We start from the raw sequence: 9,859 nt of genomic DNA on the forward strand, positions 1-9,859 counted from the left end.
TTCATGCTAATGTGCCTATGTAGTATATTTTGTATAAAAATGTCGGATTTTGTAAAATAGACTAATTTCTTTTTATGTTTATTTTTAATATTTTTAGCCTAGTTTTTGATTTTTTATTTTATTTTCAATTGTTGCAATTCTCTCTAATGATTGGGTAGGCCGATAAGTATTATATCATTCTAATTGAAGAACAGGGTAGTCTGAATTCCTGTTATACATGCTAAGTGTCAACATGATAATAACATAAGTGTGGGGTATTTATTCCAATTGCTTTTAAAATGATTTTATGTGTTTTAGCTAATATATCATGTTGTGTAGGTAATGTCTCGGCGCCCAAGTAAAAGATCAAACACTGGCCTGTCTGAGGTTGCATCTACTAGCCGACGGGGAGGTAGAAGGGCACCCCCTCCGGCACCAGTTGAGGAGGAAGAGGAACACTTCGATCCTGATGCAGATGAGGTACTAGAGTGCAAATATGGCATCAGAGCTATTCAAGCCCATACAATACAATGGTTCCAATCATTTGTTCCTACTGTGCCACAAACTCCTAAAGTTGCCATAGATGAAACAAAGCTCTCTCGTAAGTATAATGCAATATATAATAACATTCGAGCTTTGGGTTTTGAAGGGTTGTTTTGCCAAGGTAATAATGTGAATATCAACTTGGTAAAAGAATTTTACGCCAATTGGCAACCAGGAGGCGATTTAGATGCAAGTTACCAAGTAAGGGTCAGAAATAGAGTGATTCCATTTTCTTCAAAGGTCATAAATCAAATAAAGCTTTTCACTGAGCATTCACATAAGCTGTTTCAGAGGTTCCTTCGTAGACCAGACTACCCAGACATTCGCAGGCAGCTATGTGGTGCAGATTCCTTTGCCTTGTGGACTAGAGATTCAAATGAGTTTCACAAGGAGATGAAAAAAGGAACATTCCAGCATCCTGCACGAGTTATTTTGAATCTAATAAATGCCAAAATCATGCTGACAAAAAGTGATACGGATGTATCAAAACTAAAGGTTTGTTTGATTTACACATTTTTAACAAGAATGTAGGTTGATCTTGGGAAAATTATGCTAGAACACATGTCAAAGGTGAGACCTTTTGGGGGACGCCGCCTACACTATCCGAGTATGATCACTCGGTTATTGCGGACATACTAAATTGAAGAAGAGTATCACTGTGATCGGAAGATAGAAGTAACATATCCTATCAGGGCGCTTGATATCACGACTGTGATAGATCTGCATGCAGCTGCACTTAATGTCGATCAAAGGTTTATCCGGGTGGAAGAGACTTTGCAGATATTATTTGCTGACCTGCGCCTTCGCGCCTCCAGAGGGGAACTAAACTTGGAAGAGTTACAACAAAATCACCTTCTATCTCTTTTCACTCAACAGTGGTTAGGAATGGCTCAGCAAGGATAATTTCCACCGGATGAATATGTGAACTCTGTTCCCTCAGATGACAAGGAATATTTGCGCACCTTTGAAGATGAAGATGCTTAGGCCAATGGCCTCAGAGAGTCTTTTTTCTGATCTATTTTGATTTTTTGCATTAGGGACAATGCAAGTTTTTAAGTGTGGGGTGACTTGCCCCTATTGTAATGTACTTACTTTTGTATTTTTCGTATTTTTGGTTGTTTGATTTTGTTTAGACTGTTAAACGTTTTGGTTTGGTAGATTATAGTGTTTGTAGGTAGTAAGTGGTACTAATTTCGATTTTTTCCTGACAATGGACTTTCTTGAGGGAAATGAAGTCGAAATTCAAAAAAATATTTGCCTTTTATTTCAGTTTAGTGTATGCTAGTTTTGGTTTAATTTAAAAATTTCCCCTTAATTTTTCTTTATGTCGCGGTTCTTTTCCAAGGGTATATTTGAACCGAGTATAGTGTAATTTTTTTTAGTTTAATTGAATAAAAAGTTCCCAACTTACGGAGTTAATCTCCTCAAATGCACATGCTTTAGAAGTGGTAATGTACCTTATTTGTGATGTTCAACCTCAGTTCTTGATTCTAAAGTAAGTGCCTTAAATTATGTATTTATGACTATGCTTAACTGCTTTGACTAGAGAGTCGAGAAAGATCCAAGCTTGAGTGGCTTGTGTGCCAATATGTGAGTGAGGTTGCTAAAATATTTTGTGCTTAACAGTTGATATCTAGAACTTGCCCTCAAGTGTTTTGCAAAGTGAAATAGTAGTATTATTTAGTTTAGGAGTTGATATAGGTATTTCTTTGTTGAACCAATTTTATAATTGTTCCCACCTAGTTGTATATATCTTAGTCAAACCTTTTGAGCCGTTAATCGTATTTCTTTGGCATCCACATTACAAACCTTACCAATTTATGTAAATATATCAGTTGTTTGAACCTCTATCTCTCATGAGCACTTAGTGTTGTTTTAATGTTGTTAAAGTTGAGAAGAGATTGGTTGGTTTGTTAAAGAGAATGGGATTTGTTGTTAGTATGTAAAACCTCAAAAAGGTTGGAGATGGTTCGACCATAAGAGTGATGCTGAAATTGTGAAATGAAATGGTGTATGTATGGAAGTGCTCGGATTTGTTGTTAGTATGTAAAACCTCAAAAAAGTTGGAGATGGTTTAACAATAAGAGTGATGCTGAAATTGTGAAATGAAATGGTGTATGTATGGAAGTGCTCAAAGAGGTGTAGCTACTACATTCTATATTTATCACACACTTCCTCAACCTGCATTACAACTAATTAAAGTCCGATTTTATCATTTATTGAATAAGCTCAATTAGTAGAGTATTACACTAGGGGCAAGCATATGGTATGTCATCTGTTGCACATGAATTTTAATTCTGAGAGTGAGCTAATTCTTCCTATTTTGAGTTCCTAAATAATCTTGAATATTATTTGAGAGGAACTAGTCTATATTAATTGTGAGAGGGCACATGATTTGTAAAAGCAAGGAAATGTTTTGACCTTTGTGTTAGAGTAAGTAAGCAAGTTATGAAAATGCGTGGCACTTATGAGTTATGTCTTGAGGTTGAAATATTATGAATTGGTACTTAAGTGTCGGCATGTGTTGTTAAAGAAATTGTTTGATAAGAAGGCCGTTCTTATGTGAAGTGTATGTTAATAGCTCGAGGACGAGCAATGATTTAAGTGTGGGGTGTTTATCATAGGCTAAAAACTCGTGTTTTAGTCGTTGTAACAACACTTTAATTATTGCATTTTACAAAGGCTTGAGCTTAAATAATAATGAATTGTACTAAATTCATGCTTTATGCCTTGCAGGAAGAGATTCCGACTTGAGAATTAAAAGTCTGAGTAAAAGCTAAATAAATCGAGTTGGGATCGTGTTCGGGGGTCGCATAGCAAGCCCGGATAGAAAAACAAAAGAAAAAAAATGAAGTAGCATAGAAATTTGCACTGTCGCGCCGCAGGGTGTGCCATGTGGGGCGCCGCGACAGTGAATTTCTAGAAAAATGTTATTTTGCTCCATTAAAATGTATTCTGCCTCTGACCAATCTATGTACGCGGCGCACAGGGCATCGCGCGAGGCACCGCGGACGTGTAAAATCACAGAACTATTCTATTTTGGTCTTAAAAGGGCATGATTGTCAAAACCCATTCTTACACGATTAAAAAAAGGTAAAGCATCCATTATTAACAAACCAGACCTAATTTTAGAGAGAAAAAGAAGAGGAGATTCATCTTAAAGCATAAAAAATCAAGAGGAACAACAATTTGGAGCAAGGATTAAAAGAGTTTTTCTAAACTTTCTTCTAGTATCTATTTATTTGATGTTTAAGAGTTATATTGTTGATGTTTGTATGAATATGAGTGGCTAAAAATCCAAATATTCTAGGGTCATGGGTGTTAGATGATTATGTTGTTTGAAACTTAAATCGATGATCTTGAATTTATTGTTATGGGTTGTTTATTAGATTCTGCTGTTAATTATTTTACTGCGTAGCTAACAGTGAAATACTATTTATGAATCTTGAGTTAAACTTGAAAAAGGAAATTCTTGATTGCACATGGAATCAAATAGAACAAGATCTTGATCCTGGGCATCGGGTGAAAGATTAGCGATTAAGATAGAAATATACTTAATTGCCTTGTTTGGTTGAAAAATAGGAATTGTAAATGCATTTGAGTTAATATTAATGCCATAGAAATATAGGTATTAATTTAACCTGAATAGGCACATAAGAATTCGACAGATTCTTATGGGTATTATTAACCCTATATTTAATAACCCAGATAATTCAATAAGTCATTCTTAAGATAAAAGCGTAGCATGATCTCTAGCAAGTCCATGACCCTGGAATATCTCTTTTATTAATTGTTGAAAGAAAATTGCATAAGTGGCGTAGTAACTTTGCGTTGTATTATTGTTTGATTACTAGTTAAATTGTGAATTGGTTATTTATGTATTTTGTGATGAATTAGCTTGAATTGATAATTGTTTGAGTTTGCATCAGTCGATAAGTTGATCATAATTCCTCGTGGGAACGATACTTTACTTATTACTTATTACTATATTACTTGAAGATCGTGTACACTTGCGTAAGTGTTTTGGTCGCAACACCTTCACCCTCATAACAGTCAAGCTCATTCTCTTAAGCAACCCAAATTCAAGTTGCAACACATATATTTCCCTGGTAACAGAGATCTTCCAATAAACGACATAAAGGATCATGCAAACTTCAGAACAATCGGCAGGAGATAGCCTACCTGTCTCGCCTCAAACTAACATCTCCTTATACCCGTCCGCTATCATAAACATTACATAGTTACTTAATCTTCCTGAGTCTGAACTCATATCACAACGTGAAATCCACTTCACTTCCCAAGTAGGCAACATGAAAAGGTCCTTCAACACGCCCACAACTCGGGCTAAACATCAAATCATGATGGAAACCAAGCACCGGATAGTTCTTACTACCCCCAAGTAGACCCTTCTTGTCTCGTTCAACTCATATGCACATATCTCAGAGTCACATCATACTCATCACGTAGCTATCCAGCCATCACTCTCACCAATAGGGACACTATCGAACATACAAATTCAAAAGTACGTGCTCACACAACCAACGCCTCAGTGCTCAAGCTATAGGCAAAACCCGGCTTCAAGTTCTCCCGACCGGCCCAACATCAACACACAAAGATCACATCTCGCCCCTCGATCAGGGAATCACAAGCCATCGATGCACATCTGATACTGAGCTCTCATGCGCGCATACAAACGCGTGGAAGGAATTCAAAGAGTTACATTTCAAGATGAATCAAGGACGCACGGTAAGAATTCAAGAATGTGAAGTTTTTCTTAAAGGTTCTGCAGCCTCTCGAGGATAAGTACAGACGTCTCCATACCGATCCGCGAGACTCTACTAAATCTGCTTATGACTCGTGAGACCTATGTAACCTAGGCTCTGATACCAAACTTGTCACGACCCTAAACCCAGATTCGGTCGTGATGACGCCTCTCATAAAGACAAGGCCAACAGACACAAACTTCCAATTAAATTAACAGATAATAATTCATAATTTAAGTCATTAATAATGATAAATCCCATAATAGAGTGAAATATATCAACTGCAAAAAAAACCAAACATAGCCCGACATCGGGGTGTCACCAGTCATGAGCATTTAACATAGTCTAAGTATATGAAAGAGTTTATACAACCTGTTACGTAACTAGAACAAGGGAAATAAAATAGGAGGGAGAAACACTGGGCTGCGAACGCTGAGCAGCTACCTAGTGGACTCTGAATAGCCTGTTGAGCAATCAACTCTTACTGGCGGGACCTGAAGCTGCACACAGGGTGCAGGGAGTAAAGTGAGTACTCCAACTCACTGAGTAATTGTCACGCCCCAAACCTGGGGAGGCGTGGCTATCACTCGGTGCCGAGCTGGCCTGAGCGAACCACTCTGTAACTCATGATCATTTGACCAAAACTAGAACATACATAGGTCGAGTTAGCTGGACTCATTCCTTTAGTAACTATCATGAGCCAACATGGCCACAAATCGGAATGTATAATTATAAGTGCGCAAATATTATATCAATGAACCATTGTTCATAAAACATGAATATATATATGGGCAGTTAAGGCCTCTGACATACTGTACATAATAAACTTGTGTCTACAAAGCCTCTAAGATTATTTGACATAAAATGGGACAGGGTACTGGCCTACCCATAAGTCTGTAGCAAAACTCTGATATGATGACTCATAGACTCGGATGCACTCCGAATGAGGTGGAGTTGTATCGGTCCTTCGTTGAATGTCAATCTCATCTACTATGAGGGATCGTCAAACTGATTATCTATACCTGTAAGTCTGGATAGCTCTGTAAATCGTGAAATATTTATAATGTCATGCATATATGTGTAAATGTCATGTAATGCATAGGTCTGTACGTACATAATATCATTAAGCCTATGAGGGCATCCCATCATATCACCTCAGTCATTGTGGGCAAAATCATCAACGTATACTAGATGATCAGGTGGTGGTGCGTATATAACGCCGTAATCTTTTTTTCCATATCCCATATACATATATTTACATATATACGCATGTATAATGTCATCTCAGCCACTATGGGCGAAATCATCAATGTATACCGGCTGATCAGGTGGTGGTGCGTATATAACGCCATAACTTTTTTCCATATCCGATATACGTATGTATATACATATATACGCGTATATAACGTCATCTGGTTATGGGTCAATGTGCATGTATAAATGCATGGAATGCATTGATAAAATCTCTTGGTACATCATAAGACCATTATGCCTCTGATTAATACCATGAAATATACTTAGACTCAACTTACGTATTTTCTGAAACCCACGGACAGACGATAAAATAATAAGACATGAAAATTCAAGAACATAGGCACCTCTAATACTTCTATGAATAGAGTCATTTATGGAATTTATGTATTTGCTTATTTCGTTTGTGTCGTATACATCATGCCAAAAGAAAGAAGAGATAAAATGAGACCAAGAACTCGTTGTTCCATCGGGGAAGGAGCAGATCTTCTGGTGCTACGGTACTCGACTGCATCTTGAAGAATTATGTTTCCATGCTTATCAATACAATAAAATGTACCTAGAAAGAACCTCCCATCGCTTATACCAACCAACATTTGCCGATGAAGTAGCTTCTTGACATGAGAAACATAACCTGAATTGTTTGTCTCTAACTGATTTGAGCTTCCAACTTCCGGTACGTAAGCCTCTGGTTCCTTGGTGCTCATTTTAGTACAATTAAGGTGAATGAAGGAAACTCGAAGTGCTATCTGCACAATTGTGTAACTACAGCTACAGCATATGCTAAGACAGAATTAAAGCATCAATTCCTCTTGAAAATACATGAAGATGCATTAACAAGGGAGATGTCAAGATACATTCAAAAACAGTAGATCTTTTGTTATTTTTCCCCCTCCTCTCGCCACAATCAAATTAAACTTGTGGTTGCAATCAAGAAATGAAGTCAATACATCCAAAAAATCAAGAAACTGTGATATCAAGACACTTAGATTAGATTCACTTTTCGTTTCGTTAGGCAGTGGGGAAAGTTGAAACAAATTGAAATTGCTTTCATTTGTCACAATCGCTCGAAGAAAACCAACCATGGTACTTAAGTAAAACGAAAAATGATCGCAGAATACTTGAGGAACAGTGGAGAAGAAAAAAAACATACCTTGATATATGAAATTACTATATGCATCAGGTAGTTTCAGTAAAGTTCTGCTCAAAGTAGTTGTCACTAGGAGTTGCTAACAGTTCAAACTTCGAATGCAACATGCAATTTACCCAAGTGCAGAAAATTAAAATTTAGCAATAGATAAATAAAGCACAATGTTTTTCACATGCTGGATGAGTCAAAATCACAACGAAAGACAACATTGAGACCTTACCCAATGTCCATTGTATATTGCAGTGTAATTTGGGTTGAGCATGGTATCATGTTGGATGAGTCATTCATGGGAATGAGGGGGTGCTGCCACGTGTGGAGGGTAGTCTTATCCAAATATTTAATTAATTATTTAGGTAATGACTTGTTATTCGATAATTAACCAATTACTCATGTAATTAAAAATTATCCCAAATTACTTAAAATACTATTCACTTTTAATACACTTTATATATCATATTATAATATACTTTACTATCATTGTTATGTGGTACCATATAAAATCAATACATACACTATTATTTTATTAAAATATCCATGTAAAAATATAGTATATATTTTCTCAACTTTTAATTTTCCTAATCTCATATAAATAGTACAAATTTTCATACGCTTAATTCTTAAAATGGTTAAAAAGATAACATTCTTTTCTTGTAAAAAAAATTCTATTTTTATAATAAAGAAAATCTCATAAACTTTCTCATATTATACATATGTATAAATTTAAAACACATTCGAAAGTAATAACATTAACAACTATATAAAATCCTTTTACAATTAATGAAAAAGTTAAATAGCTCAAAGCATTGGCACCAAGTAAAAATACAACATTGATTGTATGCATATTTATAATCCAATATAAGATAAAGACATAACAAATAGAAATAAATAAATATTTTAGGTAGCAACGTCCATGTGTTGCAAAGTAGCTTCCTATAAACATGGAAAAAGGAAAATATGTGCTGTATTTCAACGCTCACTGTAAAAGTATCTGGTCTAAATCTACGGAAACGCAAGTAGCATGACAACATGAGAAACTGCTTATAAATTATAACACCAGAGTACACGTGCGTGTGAATATATTATACACACACACACATATATATATATATAAAATTATATATATATGTATAATAACCCCTTTATTGTGACGATGCCTTTTTTATTTTTTTTTAAAAAAAATTCCACTTAAAATACCATATCAATATATATAACGATATCAAGGTCGTTAAACTTACAGGTTGTAACAGTAATAATAATAAATGAAGACTGAGCGATAAGAAATCAAGTAAAGTACAACAACATGCTATAAAGAAGCAGTGTACAACCAATAAAAGGCAATGAAACAGTGAAATCTTATAAAAACACCTTAGTTCAGAATAAGCTTCTTTAAAACACATTTTTAACAGTTAAACAAGTAAATGAAAAGCAACGAGAAAAGATAAACATGTAAAATCAGCCCCTCGGGCACAATATCAACATAATCAGCCCCTCGGGCAATAACATGGAACGACACCAACCCCTCGGGCTATATCTCATATCACAATGGGTACTCACGCTCACTAGGGGTGTACAGACTCCGGGAGGGGCACCTTACGGCCCAAGCGCAATATCAAGCCATCTCGTGGCATACTCAATAGGTTCTCGGCCTCATATCAAGCCACCTCGTGGCGTACAACTCAGGCCCTCGGCCTCATAATCATAATCAGTACAACACTGTTGCGGCGTACAGCCCAATCCCATAATAATCCTCACAATTCAGGCCCTCGGCCCTACTCGGTCAGAAATCTCTAAAAGCCACTCGAGCACAGTAAAATATGATACTCGACCCAAAATATCATTTAAAGTGTTAAAACAAAATAAACATAGCTGAGTTATGAAAACAGTATAATTTTGCATGACTGAATACAAATATAAAATTAAAAAAGTGAGAAAATAGTAGTAAAAATCCCCTAAGGGTCCAAATAGTTGGCACAAGGCCCAAATATGGCATTCAGCCCAAAACATGATGATAGCAAACAGTTTTCAATCAAATATGCGGTAAAACAGTCATTCTGGATGGACTAAGTCACAATCCTCAACGGTGCACGACCCCATGCTCACCATCTAGTGTGTTCGTCACCTCAATATAGCACAACGATGTGAAATCCGAGGTTTCATACCCTCAGGACAACAT

At 36.1% G+C, this 9,859-nt stretch overlaps 1 long non-coding RNA gene across 1 annotated transcript; it reads right to left on the reverse strand.

The window, feature by feature from the left end:
* Positions 1-7,051: 7,051 nt before the first annotated feature.
* On the reverse strand, positions 7,052-7,910 carry LOC142164871 (uncharacterized). Its single transcript, XR_012695946.1, has 2 exons — positions 7,690-7,910; positions 7,052-7,285 (listed from the first exon to the last, which is right to left on the reverse strand). It is a non-coding gene; the product is annotated as an uncharacterized LOC142164871 (long non-coding RNA).
* Positions 7,911-9,859: the final 1,949 nt, after the last annotated feature.

This window comes from Nicotiana tabacum, chromosome 10 (assembly GCF_000715075.1).
Source record: "Nicotiana tabacum cultivar K326 chromosome 10, ASM71507v2, whole genome shotgun sequence".
NCBI lineage: Eukaryota > Viridiplantae > Streptophyta > Magnoliopsida > Solanales > Solanaceae > Nicotiana > Nicotiana tabacum.